This window comes from Octodon degus, unplaced genomic scaffold (genome assembly GCF_000260255.1).
Source record: "Octodon degus isolate 3935 unplaced genomic scaffold, OctDeg1.0 scaffold00263, whole genome shotgun sequence".
In the NCBI taxonomy this organism is placed as follows: domain Eukaryota; kingdom Metazoa; phylum Chordata; class Mammalia; order Rodentia; family Octodontidae; genus Octodon; species Octodon degus.
In genome coordinates this window covers 1,989,443-2,010,819 of record NW_004524839.1, presented here as the reverse complement: position 1 = coordinate 2,010,819, position 21,377 = coordinate 1,989,443, and the positions used below count along the sequence as shown (strand labels likewise).

The following is a 21,377-nucleotide window of genomic DNA, read 5'->3' as shown; positions in this document are numbered from 1 at the left end:
GCCCTAGTCCAGGCCATTTCCAGAAGTGCTCCATGCTGAGTTTGGAAACTGAACGGTCCTATCACTGAAGATCCTAGAATTCTATCATGTGGGAATATCTTAATCTAGTGCAGCTTCAGACTGAGCTTAACAGGTCACTCACCTTCAGTGATCTTAGTGGGTGATTCTTCTAGCTACCTGCAAGCAGTGGCTCTGGAGTAGGGCTGCTGGAATTTGAACTTTGCTTCAGACACTTGATTAACTGTGATTACAGTCATACACAGATCAGTTAATTCCTTTGTGCTTTTGTTCTCTCATTTGTAAAAAAGGGTTTAATGAAATTTACCTCCCTCAACTTTTGTGATGATTCAACAATAAAATGTATAGTACTACAAAAATATACAATGCTTACAATGTATACTAGCACATCCTTGTTGTTTTTAATGCTGTTATTCTATTGTCATGAAGATGGGAATATTTGAAAATCCTCTGTATCAAGCTGAAATCTGTTTCCAATCTTTAACTCCTATGGCCATCCAGAAAAAGATCCAATCCTTTTTCTACTTGCTATCCTTCCAGACATTGGCCAGGTAAGGACACAAGTATGAGTGCATGTTGTAATTGTCATGTTACCTCCATTGGAGTATCTAATATTATTATTGTATTATGGCCTATATCATACTTATCTAACTTGTTGCTTCTGCCTGCATTTATCACATTTTATCTTTTTCAGGCTATCTTGTGTTTAGTCTTCATATAGTTTGAATTTTAGGTATTTAACCATCTTAGTTGCCTTCCTTGGGATCACTCTAGTTAAAATTTGACTTTCTAGGAATTGACTTGGTCCTGTATGTGCAGAGCCCAGAGCAGAGACCTGAATAGCTCAGAGCATAGTGTACATAGTGCAGAGGTAGTGTAACATTTACTTCCACATCATCTCAAAAGATATATACTTTGTTAATGAAGTAGAATATTCTTCCAGCTAGAAAGAATATTATCATTCTGTAGACTAAAGTTCCTTTTTAGATGAACTTCCACTAAGCTTGTTGAATATTTTTTTATTTTATTTTTTATTATTTTAAAAATAATTTTACTGAGAAACAAATAGCCATGAGACAGTTTCAATAATCAATACATTGCATGTTGTTTTCTTAGTGGTTATTCATAATACAAGATGCAGACATGATGAATATTTAAAAAAAATTCACATTCACTTATTTTTTTACTAGATTGTTGTTTGAGTCCTCTTTTTTTTTTCAGTACCAGGGATTGAACTCAGGACTTTGTGCTTGCTTGCAGGCACTTATGCTATTGAGCTATATCCCTGGCCAAGTCCTTTTCTTTTGTCAAGCACTGTTCCACATGCTTAGGATATAATGATAGGCTTTATCTTTATCTCTATTATCTTCCAAACCCTAGCCTAATCTGTTGATAGTTTTTGGATTTTAGTTCTATTTGAAAACATATTAGTGATGTCTCTGTACTTTATGTCATTTATAAATTGTATGAAAATTCATTTACTGTCTTTCTTTTTCCTTTTTTTTCTGAAGGGAGAATGATTTATAGACAGTTACATTATATACGATCCATTGTCAAATCAGGATCAAGTAATTAACATGGTTAAATAAGTTGTCATTCACCTTTAAATGCAATCTTGTTCAGTGCTTGTCACTAATCTCTGATGTTGGGCTGGTGAGATGGCTCAGTGGTCTAAAGCACCTACTTAGAACAAGCTTAGCAAAGCACAGGGACCGTGGTTCAATCCCCCAGCACCACATGCCAGCCAGCCCCCCCATAAATAAATAAAATACAAACAAACAAAAAACAAATCTCTGATGTTTCTTCTAATCTGTGCTCAGATAAATGGGGAATGGAGCCTCAGGGAGCCAGGTAACATTCCCTAGCCCTACTAATTAGTAAGGGCAGAGTGAAAAGTCCACATCTCATTCCGGTTCTCTTCCCCAAGCCAGCTTCCTTTGTGGCCAGGGGAGGGTATTTCAGGCTCATTTGGGACCTCTGAGCCAGGTGTCACCATCATATGCCTGTGACTTCCCTCTTGCATGTACTGCCTTTTCCTAACTTAACTTTAAAATGGTATTGCAGTAGTGTTAAGTCTAGGGCCTGAAGCATGCAAGCAGACCCTCCTCTGTGAGGCAAAAATTAGTTTATTAATTAACATTCTTTTAAAACATTTGTAATTGAAAATAATTATGAATCGAGATAGTTATGGGTACTGAAATGAAATATAGAGGGTGGCCCCATGTATCCCTTCCACCAGCAGCTTCTTCTTCTTCTTTTTTTTTTTTTAGTACTGAGAGTTGAACTCACAACCTCATACTTGCCAGGTGGGCCCTGTGCCACTGAGCTATATCTTTAGCTCCATTAGCTTCTTCTACTGGTAACATCTTCTGTAACTATCATACAATATCAAACTGAGAAACTGACTTAGGGCCAGGCCTGGTGGTATATGCCTGTAATCCCAGCTACTCAAAAGGAAGGCTGAGGCAGGAGGATCACAAGTAGCACAACCTTGTCTCAAAATAAAAATTAAAAGAAGGCCAGTGAAGTATATAGCTCAGTGGCAGAGGGCTTGCTCAACATATATAAAGTCCTGGGTTCAATGCCTAGTGCTTAAAAAACCCCTGATGTTTGTGCAATCCATAGAGATTATCAAGGAATCAAGGGGAGGGAAGGAGAGAGAACATGAGTGTATATGCACCTGAGTGTGTGTGTTGGTGTGTGCAATTTTATCACATACATAGTTTTGCATAACCACCACTGTAATCAGCATACTGAACTCTAATGCATAGGACTCTCTTGTGCTACCCTTCTTCCTCCCCATCCTTACTGCCTAAAACCCACAAATCTGTTCTCCATCTCTATACTTAACATTATTTCATGAATGACATAGATGAAATTGGGCAGTATGTATTGTTTTGAGATATTTTTACTCAGCATTATTTTCTTGAAGTTCATTGAAGTTGTATTTAGTAATAGTTTGTTCCATTAGCATCTTTTTAAAAATAAGAATATTCAGTCATAAATCAACCTACTTGTGTAATAGTCTGGGAAACACCTTTCTCACTCCTGTGACTGCATTGTTTAGAGAAAAAGAATCATTAATGACATATTGAAACTCAAAGATAATCACTGGCATTACCTTGATATAGCATTCTCAGGACCTGATCCTAGCTGATAGCCATCTGTTTAGTACTCCACTGTAGACTGTTTTATCTTTTCCATCAAGATCAGCACTTTTTTTTTTTCTGAGATGTTTCAGAAATGTTCTGGCTTTGAAAGTTGGGCTTCTAGTTATCAAACTACAGTTATTCTTTATCTTTCTAGTTTATCATTTCTTTCAGTGATCACTAGCAGAGGCTTCTGAGTCAGGAATGTAGGTTATCTTAGTACTATAGACTATATTTTATCTGGGCCCACAGATGGAAGTTCATTTGAAATGCCTGGCATTTTCCACAGCTCAGCATCTGTTGGGTTCTAATGAACCCTATTCATGTTTATGTTACCGTTTTCAGTTTAGAAAATTATCCCTATCATTTAAGATGGGATAGAGATAGAAACTGAATCATTCCACTGGTGTTATTGGTTGTACACTTGCTCTATCTATCTATCTATCTATCTATCTATCTATCTATTTATCTATCTCTAGCACTCTCTGACTTGTCACATATATCCTTTACTTAAGTTAGATGATCTTGAAAGATCTGACACCTGCTGCAGTTACATTAGTTCCTGTAGCCCACTAGTATATTTTCTGTGTAACTACATTGCATCCTTTAATCATTTTGCCTTTTTTTTCTTAGATCATATGATTGATAATATGAGACTCTTCCCTCCAGATCTTTCATTCCTTTTAGACATGAGACCACTTCAGGGTCACTGTGGTCTCTTAAAGAAATTCTTATTCCCAATACCTTGGTAAAAATCTTTGAGTCTATCTTTTTTGTCCATGGTTATTACACAGTAATATGTAGCATAACATGGCTGTATTTCCTAAGATTTCTTTCACTTCTACTTTTATCAGTCAGTTCTTCTTTCTTGGCCAAACAGTGTTTGTAGTTCCTCTTTGCTTCCTCAGCATCCTAAAAGTTGAAGTTTCCCTTTTATAGATTCATCATAGTCCTTCCCCTTTTAGAAGCATATGGTTCCCTGGCTGGAACTCCCTTCTCAGATCTCCTGTGCCTTCTAAAACTTTTGGTTTTTAGTTAAGAAATGCTCATGTATTTGCAAGCATTTTTTCTGAAATTTCCCCCCTTGTTAATATTGTTTTCTTCACAACACACTTTAATTGGAAGCTGCTCATCTTCCAATAATTCCTCAATCTCAAGCAGGCTTCTGAGGCCATAGTGCTGTTCAACACATTTCCTTTTACCTTATTCTTTGACATGCATGCTATCTGGTATTGTGCCAACTCTTTTTATTGGCACAAACTAATCTCTGGGTTACTAGCTCTTGTGCTCTGAGGCCTCCAGCAATCTATGCTGCCTCAACTCCTAGCATTGTCTCATATCACCTTTGTGGCCACACTGGTGCATAATCCGACGTCCTTGAATATTGTTTCCTTGACCTCTAGTCATATGACCTTCATGTCATTCTGCCTCAGCAACCACTTCACATGCCCATACTGATTAATCCTGTCAACATCTGGAACTGTTCTACTTCTGAATTTCAACTTTTCTACTAAAACCTCTAGCCTTACACATCTGTTGTTCTCTCATTCTCACAGAACCTCATGAACCTCATCAGCATGTTTAGTCCCTTCTCTTTTCTTCCTGACTTTCAGCCTCCTGCTTTGGTGCTTTCTCTACCCAGCAAGCACTGCCCATCCCTACTTGGCTGTACCAGCCATTTGATATCAATTCCCACAGTACCCTCAGTTCCCTCATGTCCCTCTTATTCCGTTGCACCTGCCCTGCCAGTCCCCAAACCTAGATGGACTTGAGCATCTGTTGTCTTCTGTCCTGTTCCCAGGCCACTGAGTGAGTGCTAGGGGAAATTGCCTCACCATGCTGATTATATCCATGACCAAACTGTGATTTCTAACCACAGCTGGATTCTCAACGGCTGCTCGCTAATCCTTTTTTACACATTCCTAGTTGGTTCTTTTCCAATTTCCCACAGCAACTGTTCCATTTTCTTACCACACCCCTCCAGGCCCTTAAATTAGCCCTTCCTGTACCGGCCTCTTCTCAGCAGATAATCTGGTTACATATTTTCTTGCAAAGAGAACCCATTGGTCACAAAGCCTCTGTCTAAACATTTGTTTCCATTGTTACTTTTATCTTTATTATTTTTGTATCTTTTTCACGATAACTTTGTTTTTTACTATCCTCTGATGCTTTCTTTAAGATATTCTGTTCCATTAATCACCTAACTTCTTCTTCTTTTTTTTTTTTTTTGTACTGAGAATTGAATTTAAGACTTCACATTTGCCAGGCAGGCACTATGCCACTGAGCTATATCCCCAAACCCCTCCCTTCTCTCTCTAGTATCTGTAGTATTACTCTGAAGGAGCTCATTTTCCTCTATCTATAAACATGTAAGATTTCCCCTTCTACTCTCCCTTGCTCCAATTTTGTTGGTCTGATTGGATTTTCAGACTCATGTGGTATCTTTTTCTTCCCATTATCTCAAAATATGTTGGAAGAACCATCTGTATTTCCTCATCTTTCAGTCTGTCATCCTTCAGTGGCTTCTGTAACATTCCTTGTTCTAAAAACTGACTGTACACTAGTTGGCAATTTTTCTGATTTGGTAGATTATGTGCCCTTAGATACAGAGAATAGAAGTGGAGGGGCAGGGAGGGAGGGAAGGAGGGAGAGAGAGAGAGGAGAGAGAAAATGTATGTGCGTTTGTCTATGTACATGTATGTGTGTATGCATGTGTGTTTGTATGTGGGCAAGCAAGATTGACGATCACTGTTTAGAAGGGAAAAGAAGTACAAGGAATGGGGGAAAGAACTCAGTGCTGTATCTTTCTTCCAGGGATGTTCATAGTGTGATCCAGTAACCACACTGCTTCTCCCTCTTTTCTCTCCCTCTTAACATTTTCAACCAAATGTTATTTACCATGTTTCTACTTTCTGGTTTGTTGATTTTCATAAAAGTACTACCCTTATTACGAATGGTAGTGATGATGATGTTGCTAATAATAATGGCCACCTTTTGGATGCCTACTCTGTGCTGTATACTGTGACAGATATTTAAATACATCATAATGTTTAATTTTCATTAATAGTTTAGTGAAGTAAGTATTGTAATACTCAATTTACAGTTGGAACAGTGGAAGTTGAGACCAAGATCTTAACTAAGATCCCATGACAAGTATGAGGCAGCACAGGGATTGCAACACTAGTTATCTTGGCTTCAAAGCACTACTCTTTGAAAACTACGGTATTGCCAGGCATGGTGGCACATGCCTGTATTCTTAGCATTCAGCAGGCCAAGGCAGGAGGATCACCACAAGTTTGAGGCTAGCCTGGACTACATAGTGTGTTCAAGACCAGACTAAACTACATAGTGAGATCCTGTCTCAAAAAAGAAAAACAATAACACTATTACTTATGACCAAGTGCCAGAAATGGCCTCACCAGATCTTGATGATGTTAACTGTGAAATCATATTTGCTTTCTAGCATTGGAAGCATTTCAGTGACTTTGTAACTAGTACACTAGTACTTCTTGAGCCCTGGATCTTCCTCTGTTTTCTCTTGAATACATAAAAATCCCTTCCCTTATGTATTTTTCTCCTGTGTTACATTTGGTGATATTTTCTCTTCATTGTACATTTCATTTATATCCATAATCATCATATTAGTCAATCTCTAGCAATATCATTTCCTCTTGGACTTTGTGAAATTTCAGAAGTCTTACCAGAAGTCTATCTTTTTTGAGATCTTGGGTGATTGTCCAGGAAACCACATCATATTCTTCAACATCACCAAAGTGGCAAGATATTCATTTCTCATATTCTCCCTTCCAGTCATTACTTTTGACAGGAAGAAGAGGCAAAATCCTTCCACTTGCCCTTAAAATCTACCTAAGCTTTCAAAGTTAGTAGAAATACAACTCAGAGGTTTTTTTTGGTGTGTGTATGATTTGGCTCAAGATCTATACATCTGCAGGATTAAGTAGATATTGGAAGATGCATAACATCCATGCCCATCTCACAAGAAGAGCCAAAAACATGAGGAATGTGAGAATTAGCTGGAACTGAGAAAGAAAAAGTCACCTTCTGCTGTTAATTGGGCTGAAAAATGGCACAGTTAATAGATGTGTTTTCTTCCAAAGTTATACAGCAACTGGAAGATGACAGAAAGATCTCTTTCAGAGACTGTTTCTTTTTTCTTTGTTTTTTTCCTGCTTTCTTAATGCTACTTTCAGAGTGTTGTCCTTCTATTTATTACTGGCAATTCCCTATTGCTGAGCTTCTCTTGCCTTATAACAGGCACAGACTCTAGTTTTCCCTAATACTTTTCTTAGTCCTGCCTCAGAAATAGTTACCAATCCAGAATGGATCCCTGCTTCCCTTAGGTCCTCAGAATTTTTCCACAGAAACCCACAGAAACTTCCTTCCTCTCTTTCATTGAGCAACATCTCAAGGTTCCTCTGAAATGTCATCCCTTATTACAAGTGAACAAATTTTAATTTATGAGATGGTAAGCTTGTTCTTGGTGCTTTTTGGCATTCTCATTTTGGTCTTTACCAAAAATGAGAATTTAACTCATTTAATTTTAAGCCTGGCCCAGTCTCATATTTTCCTTCCTTAAGAATGAAAATCTTGGGGCTGGGAAGATAGCTCAGTAGAATAAGAGCCTGCCTGGCAAGCACAGAGTCCTGAGTTCAATCCCTGGTACTAAAAAAAAAAAAAAAGAAAGAAAGAAAGAAAGAAAATTTCAACTCTTCTTGGTACAGCTAGGTGAAGTGCTGGTGACAGATTGATATCGTGCTATCTTATGTTAGAAACAATAGAATGAGATGAGCCACCAATCCCATATTGGAATGATGTTAAGGTCTTGGCATACCTGTGCTTGTACTATGTATGGTGGGCAGAGGAATGTAGCACCAGTGACTCCAGAGGAGCTGAGTGGTTAAGGAATTAACAGACATAATTTGGGCTTTAAAAATATTTTTAGCAAATATTTGAGTTGGAAAGGGCTAGATGGTGAAAGCAAATGGTTCTGGGTAGAGTAGAATGGCTTGTGTAGAAAGGTGGAGCAAGAAGGAGCAAGTCGTGTTGCAGCAGTAACCCTTCCTTTGAGACTGGAGAGGCCAAGATCAAGAATGCTTACCTTTATTCTTTTCTGTGAAGTATGTGCTTTGAGGCTAGAGAGGGTGATTAGGATTTCAGACAAGACTGCTGCAACAGATGGCACTCACAGAAATGGAAAATTAGAAAGAAGGAACAAAAAATATCTAGCAGAACAGAGTGGCCTCCCTCCCTCCCTTTTCCCCTCTCCCTCTCCATCTTCCCCTCCCTGTCTCTCTCCTCTCCTCATGTATATAATGCATGTACACACAATGCACACAATTATATATAAAAATAAACATATACATAAACTAAGAAGCTTCATTTGAAGGCACTTGTTGCTTGAGGAGAGGATATTTTCTGCTTTTACTCTCCTGAATATTTCTTCCTGTTTGATTCTGGTTTTGTATTTGGACAAAGGGAAATTGGTATCTCTCCTTAGAAGGCATCTCAGGACAAATATTTTAAACATGGTCCATTTACCCCCAACAAAGAAATGACTAGTGAATATTTAAAGAGTAATTTAGAGTTATCCTGATGACTTAACGTTGTTTTCCAGTGAGGTCATTTAGAAGATAGCACCTCATTTCTGTTTGTAGGCCATGTTTAGGTCTGCTTTTTCTCTTGTTATCATGAAGGAATTCTAAACAATGCCTGCATTGCATTATCAGTTTGGCTCCAACCAAAGCCTTAAGTCTGCCACTTTCTCAGGAAGCTAACAGAACTCTTATCTTGGTAAATTCATTGAGGTTGGTTAACTGGTTAGGTGGTAATTCTTCCTCTTACAAGACCTTTATTCCCTACTTGGATCTGATGCATATTGTATTTTTGTCTCACTGTAGAAATAACAGTATTAACTATGGTCAGTTTGCTTTGACCTGGAAGGATGTTTGACCCTGGAAGTATTTGTGGAGCATTAACAATGTGCCAGAAAATGTTAACCAGTGTATGAGTAAAAGAGCTGCTTTTGCTTCATAAGAAAAGTAAACTATTTCCAAGACAGGTTCTCTGGAAAGAACCTTCACAGAAGGAGCATAGATAAGAGAAAACACCAATTGTAATTGTAAGTAAAATGATTGTATATTGATGAAAATTATAGCTTGAAATAAATGTCAGTTACAATTTTAATAAGCAAGTATCAATATATTTATGATTTTATTTAAATATGATGAACTCTGTGCTAGGCTGTCTGCTAAACATGTATATATTAACTCTAATCATCAAGACAGTTTTATGAAGTAAATACTTCTTTACCTCTACTGTGTAGATTGAAAAACTGCATCACACAGAAGTTTAGTACTTTGTTGAGGGTTACATGATTATTAAATTATGGGGGGTTCTTTGGTGCCAGATTTCGAACTCAGGACCTTGTGCTTGCCAAGCAGGTGCTGTGCCACTGAGCTGTAAACCTGGCCCAAGATGTTGGGATTTGAATAGAATCAGTCTGTCTACATAGTCTGTACTACTACACTAAGCTGCAATTTGGTTCTTGCCAAAAGACCCTCTATAGCTAATTTGCTTAGTGGATATATCATGTCCCTTGAAAGCTCGCTTATGCTCATGATGTTTTAATCAAGTGCCTTTATTCTAGTATAAAGATCTTTTTCTACTCACCTCTAATCCAGATTATGAAAAATTCTGAACTGATGATATGTATTTTTAAATTTGATTAGATTATTTTTGGGTAGTTTTTTAAAAATAGTACTTACTATGTGTGAGGCACTTGTCTACAAAACTCATTCTTTTGACTAGCATATTACTCAGTTCTTCAAGCCTTTCTCTTTTCCATTGCTTCCTCAAAGGCAGATGCATACAGATTCTACATGAGATCACTTTATCTGGAGTCAGTCTTTGGGGACTGAGTATTCACAGCTTGGGGAAAGCCTTTCCTGAAGTATATCTGTCTGTAAAAAGACTGAAAGTTGTGTCAACTCTAACGAAATATATATGCTTCTAGGGTACCCAGAAGGATTGAAACAGGTTAGCCAAAAGCCTTGTGTTGTTTGTTCCAGTTGGAAGATGAATGCATGAGGTCATACTTCTCAGCTTACAATTGAGCATCTAAGTAGCAGAGGGCCTGGAAGATCTGCATGGAGCTGGTCGGATAATTCCTGAGAATTTCTGTTCTGCCTTGAGAACATTCAATCTTTGTCAGCTTTGTTAGGACATAATGATGTATGATAAACCAATATACCTTTATGTAGGTTGTATTTCTTTTCTCTCAGCAATTTTTTAATGTATTCAGTACAGGGTCTAACTATACAGATTGGACTTGTAGTGATCCTTCTGTTTTCAGCCTCCCAAGAGCTGGGATTACAGGTGAGTGCTACCACGCCCAGTCTCAATTGCCATCTCAGCACACCCTGGGGGCAGGGCCAGCATGGCAGCAATGTTTTATAGTTTTCAATATATATACAGGCCTTGCATATCTTTCGTCAGATTTATCCCTAAGTGCTTTTGACACTATTTGAAATGCTGTTTTTATTTTTGTTTGTTGCTAGTACTCTATGTAGAAGCAATTGATTTTGATGTGCTAACCTTTTATGCTGCAACATTGCTGAACTCACAAGTTTTATTAGCTGTTTTTATAGCTTCTCACCATAGATGATCATGGCTCCTACTATTAAGAGTTTTCTGTCCTCCTTTCCAATTTGGATGCTTTTATTTCTTTGTCTTACCTGAGTGTGTTGGCTGGAACTTCCAGAACAATGTTAAAAAGAAGTAAGCACATAATGTTGAATAGAAGTGACAGCACATACCCTTTGTTTCTGATCTGAGGGGAAAGCAGTCTTTTACAATATAGTAAGTACAGTGTTTGCTGTAGGCTTTTATAGTTCTTTATCAGATTGAAAAGTTTCTATCTGTTCTGACTTTGCTGAGACTTTCTTTAAAAGTTAGAAATAAATGTTAGTTTTTGCTTTTTTCCTCTGTCTATTGTGATCACACAGCTTGTTTAAAATCTTTTAATACAATGAATTACTTTTTTTTTTTTTTTGATGGAACTGGGGATTGAACTCAGGCCCTTGTGCTTGCCAGGGAAGCGCTTAGTCCACTGAGCTATCTCCCTGGCCCCTGAATTACTTTTTAAAGACAAGATCTTAGTGGATAGCCCAGGTTGGCCTTGAGCTCATGATCTCCCTGCCTTGGTCTCCTTCATGCTGGGATTACAGGTGTGCTGTTGATTTTCAAATGTTAATCAGCCATACATTCCTGGGATTAATCATGCTGGGTCTTGATTATCATTTTTATTTTTTTGTTTTCTAAAGTTCTGTTGAGGATTTTTATAGGTATGCTTGTTAAAAGTGTTAAGGATCTTTGGTTTCCCACAGACATCTTTGCCAGGTTTTGATATCAAACTAATACTTGGCTTCATGGAATTTCTTTTGAAATAGTTCGGTAGAACTTTTGTTATTTTTTTTCTTTAATTATTTAGTAGAATTCCCATATGAAGCCAGCTGGACTTGAAATTTTCTTTGGGGAAATATTTTCAAGTACAAATTCAATTTCTTTTTTTTTTTTTGGTGGAACCGGGGATTGAACTCAGGCCCTTGTGCTTGCCAGGGAAGCGCTTATTCCACTGAGCCATCTCCCCTGCCCCTCAATAGCATATTGTAGGACTGGCCAAATAGCTCAGCAGATTAAAGTGCCTGGAAGCAGGTTCTGGGGCCAGGGGTTCGATCCCCAGGCCTGCTGTGAGACGGCAATTGTGACTGGGTGTGGTGGTGCATGCCTGTAATCCCAGCTCTTGGGAGGTTGTAAACAGGCAGATCACTGTGAATCTGATCTAGTAGTGAGACCATGAACATCCTGCAGCTCCTTCCCTAAAATACAAAAAACGAAAACAAAAACATATTGTATTTTATTTCTTATTTAGTTGGCTTTGGTAATTTGTGTGTCTTTTCTAGAATTTACCCATTCTATCTTTGTTTTCAAATTTGTTGTAGTAAAAATTATCACAGAATTTTCTTGTACTTCTAAAGCTTACCAGCCTATTCTCTTTCTCATTTTTTTTTTTCGGAACCAGGGATTGAACTCAGGCCCTTGCACTTGCCAAACAAGTGCTTATTCTACTGAGCCATCTCCCTGGCCCCCTCTTTCTCATTCTTGATAGTGATGTCTTGTCTTCTTTCATTTTACCTTGTTCAGTCTCATTGGAGATTTATTACATTTTACTGTTTTCTCGAAGAATCAGCTTATTATTTCCCTGATTTCTTTATTGTTTTTATGTTTTCTATCATTGATTTCCATATTAATCCTTAATATTTTTTCTTCTTACTTTGGGTTGCATTTGCTCTCCTTCTGTAACTTTCTATAGAAGCTGAGGCATTGATTTGAAACTTTTTTCATAGTATGAGTTCAGTGATACAGATTTTGCTTCAAATACTGCATAGACAACATCCCATAATTTTAAATATAGTGTATTTTGATTTTCATTCAGTTCAAAATACTTCGTAATATTTCTTTTGATTGCTTCTTTGATTCATGGGTTATTTAGAAGGCTGTTAATGCTTACCAAATATTTGGGGAATTTTGTAGCTATCTTATTTAATGCCATAGCAGCCTAAGAACATACTCTGTATCATTGAAATTCTTTTAAATTCACTCAGAAAACATAAATTTGCTTAGACTTGCTATATGATTCAGAAATTTTAAAAAGAATATACATTCTGCTGTTTTTGGTTGGAATGTTCTATAAATATCAGTAGGGTCTAGTCACTTGCTAGTATTTTTCAAATTTTCTATATCTTTTCTGCTTTTCTGTTCTATCAGTTGTTGAAAGAGTGGTATTTATTCTTAAGTATCTTAGATGATTATTTTATGTGATTATTTTCTTAATGTTATTTCAGATTGTTCATTGTTAGTGTATACAAATGCATAGATTTTTTACTCAATAAACGTTTAATGATTTTTAGTTCAATACAACTGAAAATGTGTCATTAAACAGCATTTTGTGCTACATGTCAGTGTTATGAATTTATCAGTTTTTGCTGGTATTCTGTTTTTGCTTTATATATTTGAACTTTAGTTGTTAGGAACTTACAAGTTTAGGATATTTATGTATCTGTGATGAATTGTCCTTTTAATATTATGACATGCCATTTTTATTTCTGGTAATAGTTTTTGCTTTACACTTTGATATTAATAAAGCTTTTTCGGTATTTTGATTTTTATTAGCATACTATATCCTTTCCCAGTCTTTTACTTTTAACTTATTTGTGTCATTTGAAGTTGATTTTTGTAGGCAGTTTATGGCTAATAAGTTCTTAGTCTTTATATCTGGTATATAGATTTCTGCCTTTAATTGACTTATTTAGACTATTTTCATTTTGAAGTAACTTTTTTTTTTTGAAACCGGGGATTGAACTCAGGCCCTTGTGCTTGCCAGACAAGTGCTTATTCTACTGAGCTATCTCCCCGGCCCCTGAGAAACATTTTAAAAATCCATCATTTTGTTCATCTTCAAGATAGTTCCTGTGAACTGGTGAGCTTCTCATTTGCAGATCCGAGAAGCTCTGCTTAGAGACGATGTCTCAAATTTGTAGGCTTCTGTTCCAATTGTGGTGCATATTGAATTTCTGGCTTAGACTGAAATATAACTATTTTTCTATCATCAGCTTGCAGACAAGAAAGTTCAGGGAGTCCATTATGTCACTCTGCAAGGACCTTACCATGTTAGTGGGAAGAACAGATGCATTTTGGCATCAGGGACATGGATTGTTCTTGTCTCAATTTAATGAATGTCAGCTGATTCTGGCAACTGATATGACAAGCATGTGTTCATCAGATTGGGAATATACATCTGTACATGCAGACTTATGCTATAATTTACCATCATCCACAAACGGACAAATTGAAAGCAGCCTGCAGCCTTTCTGACATGCATGTGACTCCTCTTTCATGGGGTAGGTGTGCAAAGGGTAGGTCAGGTGACAGGCCTTGGTGGTGAGGTGCTGTGATATGGTCCCTGAGCTTCTGGTCAAGGCCCTGGTCAGAAGTAGCAGTAGGGAGGAGCTGGGGAAATAGCTCAGCGGCATAAGCCCCTGCCTGGCAAGCACAAGGTCCTGAGTTTAATCCCAGGTACTGAAAAAAATAGCAGTGGTGGGACCCTTATTTGGGTCTGGACTCAGAGGAACCTCATCTTGTTCTTTTTTACATGGATTTGTTAATACTGGCATTGCATGTTGGAACCTTACTAACATATTTATTTTAGTTTTCAGTGAAATATCACCAATATGGTTTGAGAGATGGTTTTACTTACTTTCTAATTTGGATGCCTTTTATTTTTCCTGCCTAATGACCCTGGCTAGACTTTCCAGTACACAATTGAATAGCAGATATGAGATTTCAGATTTCATCTTGTTCTTGATTTTAGCCTTCAGTCCTTTGCTATTAATTATGATGTTAGCTATGGGTTTCTCAGAAAGTCGTTAATCAAATTGAAAAATTTCTCTTTTATTCCTATTTTACTGAATAATTTTATGATGAAGAAGTGTTGTAACCTCTACCCTGGGAGGGAGCTGGGATGAGGGTGATTAAGATTCAGGGTTCTTGGCTTACTGTACCTTGAACAGTATTTTTACTATATAAGTGGAGGCTAGATGGGAGGAAAGCACATTTGGTCTGTGTTGCTGCGCTTGCATGCCTGGAATATACCTCTGCAACATGTGGCTGGAGGGGAGGATGAGAAGCACCAGAAACCTGTCCTTCTGGTGATGCAAGAGCTCGAGCTGGGAGAAGAGGGAAAGAAGGAGCTGCCACCTTTCTGGCTATTTTAGGGCAGAGTCTTTGTAACCCAGAACTGGCTGGAGCTGGTAAAGAACTAGTTTGTAGCTCAGAAGCAAATCTTGCTCACTACTCTTCCTGAGATGTAGTTTTTTTTCTCAATGTGTGGTTTGGTTGTCCATTTAGGAAACATTTTAAATTACTTTTATTGATACTTTTTGATATACATAAGGATTACATTCAGCATAAGGAATTTCTATCTGTATGTAAGATATGTTGATTTTTCTCTTTTCCCTAATTACCTCCCATCCCTTCAGCCCTCTTCCTTTCCTTATTTATAAAAGCGTTGCTTCCATCTTTCTTTCTATTCTTTTCCCTTCCTCCCATTCCCTCTCCATCCTTTGTTCCTCTTCCAATTTTCTTCCTACTTCTGAATATATATCATTCATTTGATAGATAAGACATCCTTATTTACACTTTTAATTTCTCACAAAAGAGAAACAATGTGATATTTAAGCACAATTTAAACTGAAATCACTTTATTTTTTGTATTTATTTATTTTTACTTTTTCTCATAATTTTATTGAGAAACGTAGCAATGAGGCAGTTTCAAATCAAATTGGTAGGACAGTTTCAATAATTGACACATTGCATACTGTCTTCCTAGTGGTTATTTGCTGTACAAGATGCAGACATGATATCCTATTTACAAACACTATTAGAACAAATCTCTCTATTCATTAAGAGAATGTAGCTATATATCTATGCTAGCCACTTTGAATACACAGATACAAAATGGACATTCATCTGTATCCCCTTTTCTTCTTTAGTTTCATTATTTGAATATTATAGGTGTGTTAACTCAGAAAAATATTCTAAAAGAGTCCAGTAGCCCATAATAGTATTGGGTCTTCCGCTTGACTGGCAATGTCAGAAATTGTTGACCTGAGTCCCCTACAGCTCAATATAACAGCATGACTTTACTTCTTATACTTCGTTTTTATACTTTTCTGCTGGATGGTTAAGACCAAGATAAAGCAAGACCTATGCAACAAGAGTTGTAGCTTAAGAATTATATAATTCTTTATGCCTATTTTAAAATATATTTTAATTTTTTTTCATCATATTCTGTAGGGACTTAAAGTTCAACATCTCAATACTTGATGAAAAATACCTGTTCCATGCTATGCCTAAGATGTTTGATATTCAGACAGATAGTGAGGTCAAGCTTAACAGCCTAGGTTGTATGGTAATAACAATAAGCTTGTGTTCTGGATGGTTAACAACCTAATTTTGCAGACCAAAATTAGAGAAAAAAGAGGGCCACAAGGAAAGCCAACATTTTGGCCCTAACCTTCTAAGGTCAGTTAAGACTCAGGACATATGAGAACTTGTACTGTAACATCATGTAACTCAGTAGTGTCCCAAATTTTCTGATCAAGGAGATTATGGGGCCAAAGAGGAAAGTGATCGATGATGTAGAGTGTGCCTAAGGAGAGTCACATGGAGAGAAAACATTCTCTCAGGCTTTCACAGAGAGCACATTGGCCAAGCAATGGCCGTGACTCATCCACATGGCTGACACTGACAAAGGATCTACAATCTGAGGTACAGGATCTCTGGATAAATCCTGAGGGGATTTCACTGACCTTATCAAATCACTTTAAAGTATAGTCTCAAGGTGCATTCATGTACTTAAAAATGTCTCAAGTTTATCCTTTGTGGCAGAATAGTACTAATATTAATATTATATTGCCACAAAGGATAAAATTATGTTTATGTGTGTGTGTATGTATTTTTTTAAAATTTATATATTTATTTATTTTGATACCAGGGATGGAACTTGGGGATTTGTGGTTTCCAGGCAAGTGCTTGTGCCGCCGAACTGTGTCGGTGGCCTCATTGTATATAAATAAAACCACATTTTCTTTATTCATTCATTTGTTGATTGACATCTGGGCTCTTACCAAGATTTAGCTATTAGAAATTGTGCTGCTGTAAGCAGGGGTGTGCATATATCACTGTGATATGATGCTTTTAATTCTTTCAGGAAGATACAAAGAAGGGAAATAGCTGGTGAAATAGAACCTGTAGTTCTATTCTTTTGAGGAATCCCCATATTGATTTTCACATTGGTTTTACCAATTTACATCCCCACCAACAGTGGGAAAAGGCTCCTTTTCCCCTACAGCCTCAACAGCATTTGTTATTGGTTGATTTCTTTCTTTTTTTTAGTTTTATTGAGAAACAAATAGCAATGAGACAGTTTCAAAACAGGTCAGTAGGACAGTTACAATAATTAATACATCACATATTGTTGTCTTAGTGGTTATTCATAGTACAAGATGCAGACATGACATCCTGTCCACAAACATTATTAGTACAAATCTTTCTTCTTAGTGAATTAAGAGAAAGTAGCTGTATATCTATCCTATTTTTTATATACAGATACAAAATGGTCCTTCCTTTATGTCCCCCTTTTTTGTTTAGTTTTGTCAGAGATGGGTATTCCATTGCCATTCAAATATTGTAGGTGCATGAATTCAGCAAAATAATACAATATAGAACAGTAGTCCATATTGGTTGATTTCTTGATGATAGACTTTTTTTCTGGAGTGAGATGGAATCTCACTGTTGTTTTAATTTGCATTTCTCCAATGAGTGGTAATGTTGAGCATTTTTTCATATATTTATTTGCCATTGTACTTCTTTATTTAGATGTGTTTATTTCAGATTCACATACTGAGGTGGGTCTTTAAATTGGGGGGGTCAGAGGTTTTTTTTAGTTCTTTATATATTTTAGATAATAAGATTGTCTGAGGAGTAGACAACACACTGTTGTCTCTTACTCTTTAGTGATTTCTTTTGCTGTGTAAAAGCATTTTAATATGGTAAGATCCCATTTATTGATTCTTTGTAATATTTCCTGTGTGATCCAGGTTTTGTTCATAGTCTTTGGCTCTACCTATGTCTTCAAGAGTTTTACATATTTTATCTTCCAACAAATTAAGCATTTCTCCTTTAATATTTAGATCTTTGATATATTTTGAATTTAGTTTACTGCATGGCAAGAATTATGGGTTTGGGTTTAATCTTTAGCTTGTGCAAAGCCAGTTTTTCCAGCACCATTTTTTAAAGAGGCTATCTTTCATCCAGTGAATGTGTTTGGCTCCTTTGTCAAAGATCAGGTGGCTGAGTGTTTGGAGTAAGTTTTTGTATCTTCTGTTCTGTTCAGTTGACCCCTTTTTTGTCAGTACCATTGTATTTTTATCATGGTAGACTTGTAGTGTAATTTTAAGTCAGGAATTGTGATGCTTCCTGGCTTGTCATTGTTGCCCAGAATTGCTTTTTCTTTTCTAGGTCTGTTCTGGTTCCAAATGAATTTTAGGGTTGTTTTCTTTAGTTCTGTAATAATACATGCTATTGATATTTGGATTGAGATTGCATTAAATCTGTATAATAGTTTTGGAATTATGGTAATTTTCACTAATTGGTTCTGCCTATTCAACAATTAAAAATATCTTTCCACTTTCTGATATCCTTTTCTTTTTTTTTTTTTTGGCAGAGCTGGGGATTGAACTCAGATCCTTGCGTTTGCCAATCAAGCACTTATCCTACTGAGCCATCTCCCCGGCCCCTCTGATATCCTTTTCTTTTTTTTTTTTTTGGCAGAGCTGGGGATTGAACTCAGATCCTTGCGTTTGCCAATCAAGCACTTATCCTACTGAGCCATCTCCCCGGCCCCTCTGATATCCTTTTCTTTTTTTTTTTTTAATTTTTATTTATTTATTTTGTGTGTGTGGCCAGCTCAGCCCACCAGGGGGTGGGGCTGGCTGGCATGTGGTGCTGGGGATTGAACTGCGGTCCCTGTGCTTTGCTTAGCTTGTTCTAAGTAGGTGCTCCAGACCACTGAGCCATCCCACCAGCTCCTGATATCCTTTTTGATCTCTTTTTTCAAGAGTTCTGTAGTTAGATTAATTCCTAAATATTTTATTTTTTGATGTTGTTTTTAAAGGTATTGTTTCCCTAATTATTCTTTCAGTGAGTTTGCTATTTGTTTACAGGAGGGCTAGTGTTCTTTGAGTTTTGAGTTTTATCTTTCTAAGTTACTGCATTAGGTTATTAATTCTAGGAGTGTTTTGAAGTTTTGGGGATACTGTACTTCTATGTAAAGTATCATGCCATCTGCAAATAATTGTAATTTAACTTCTTCCTCTCTTTTAAAAAAATGTATTTAGTACAGGGTCTACATGGTCTCACTACAGAGATCGGACTCTTAATGATCTGCTTGTTTTCAGCCTCCCAAGAGCTGGAATTATAGGCATGCATCACCATGCCCAGTCTCAATCACCCTCTCAGGGCACCCCAGGGGCAGAGCCAGCACTACTTGTGGTGCGGGGGATCAAACCCCAGCCCCTGTGCTCTGCCTAAGCAGGCACTTTAGTCCACTGAGCTATCTGGCCAGCCCACTTCTTCCTTTCCTATCCTTATTCCTTTTTCTTATCCAGTTGCTATAGCTAATGTTTTGAAAAGTATGTTAAACAAGAGGGGTGATAGGAGACATCTTTTTCCTGATTTTGGAGTGCAAACTTAATTTTTCACCATTTAGTATGATATTGACCATTGGTTTGTCATAGACAGCTTTTATCAGATTGAGAAAAAAGACGTATTCCAATTTTCTGTAAATTTTTTTTTATTACGACTAGGTGTTAGACTTTGTCAAATGTTTTTTCGTTTCTATTGAGAGATTCAAGTGGATTTTGTCTTTGGCTCTGTTAGTATGTTTTTTTTTTCTTTTCAAAGTTTTATTGATAAACATATAGCAATGAGACAGTTTCAAATCAAATCGAAAGTACAGTTTCAACAAATAATACACTCCATATATTCTTCTTAGTGGTTAATTGCTGTACTCTGTTAGTATGTTGATAAGTTATATATGTTGAACTGTCCCTGCAGCCCTGGGATGAGTCCTACTTGGTATTGGCATATAATTTTTTTTTTTTTTTGTATTTTAGGGAAGGGTCTACAGGGTGTTCAGGTTCTCACTAGTAGATCAAACTCGTAGTGATCTGCCTTTTTGCAGCCTCTCAAGAGCTGGGATTACAGGCACAGGCCACCACACCCAGTCTCAGTTGCCCTCTCAGTGCACCCCAGGACGGGGCTGGCAAAGCATGCCCAGGGATCAAACCCCTGGGCCCTGAACCTGCTTTCAGTCACTTTAATCTGCTGAGCTACTTGGCCGGCCCTATGGTGTATAATCTTGATTTGCTATATCCGTTTGTCAGTATGTCATTGAGCATTTTACTGTCTATATTCATTAGGGAGATTGGCCTATAGTTCTGTTTTTTGGCTGTATCCTTCTCTGGTTTTGGTTTCAGGGTAAGGCTTGCTTCCAGCAATGACTTTGTGATAGCCAATATTTTGGCCCTAGCCCTTCAAGGTCAGTGAGGACTCAGGATATAAGAGAACCTGTACTGTAACATCCTGTAGCTCAATGGTGTCTCAGATTTTCTGTTCAAGGAGATTATGGGGCTACAGAGGAAAGTAACTGATGATGTAGAGTGTGCCTAAGGAGAGTCACATAGAGAGAAAACATTCTCTCAGGCTTTCACAGAGAGCAAATTGGTCAAGCAATGGCTTGATGTATCCAGATGGCTGACACTGACAGAAGAGGTACAAACTGCGGTACAGGGTTTCAGAGTAAATCCTGAGGGGATTTCACTGACCTTGTCAGATACAAAAGTTACCTTTTTTTTTTTTTTGTTATATAGGTCTTGCTTTATTTTGGTCTTGACCATCCAGCAGAAAAGTATAAACATGAGGTATAAAAAGTAAAGCCTTGTACAGCAATTAACCACTAAGAAGGATATATGCAGTGTATTATTTGTTGAAACTGTACTTTCGATTTGATTTGAAACTGTCTCATTGCTATATGTTTATCAATAAAACTTTGAAAAGAAAAAAAAGAAAAAAAAAGTAAAGCCATATTCATGTGCTGAGCTGTAAAAGGCTCAAGTGAACAACTGACATTGCTAGTTCTGCAGATAACCCACTACTATTATGGACTACTGGACTATATTGGATTATTTTGCTGAATTCATGCACCTACAATATTTGAATGGCAGTGGAATACTCATCTCTGAAAAAACTAAACAAAAAAGGGGGATATAAATGAAGGACCATTTTGTAGTGAAAAAAATTATGTATATACAAAATAGGATAGATATACAGCTACTTTGTCTTAGTTCAATGAGAAGAAAGATTTGTATTAATAGTATTTAGACAAGTTATCATGTCTGCATCTTGTACTATGAATAACCACTACGAAGACAACAATATGCAGTGTACTAATTATTGTAACTGTCCTACTAACCTGTTTTGAAACTATCTCCTATAAAGGAAAAGATATAT

General features: G+C 37.0%; 1 protein-coding gene and 1 pseudogene across 2 annotated transcripts in view; one reads left to right on the top strand and one right to left on the bottom strand.

The window, feature by feature from the left end:
* The window catches only part of Clcn5 (chloride voltage-gated channel 5), a 224,782-nt gene that overhangs the window by 23,109 nt on the left and 180,296 nt on the right, over positions 1-21,377 (top strand). The window lies entirely within an intron of this gene.
* The window catches only part of LOC101591757, a 32,376-nt pseudogene that overhangs the window by 9,104 nt on the left and 1,895 nt on the right, over positions 1-21,377 (bottom strand).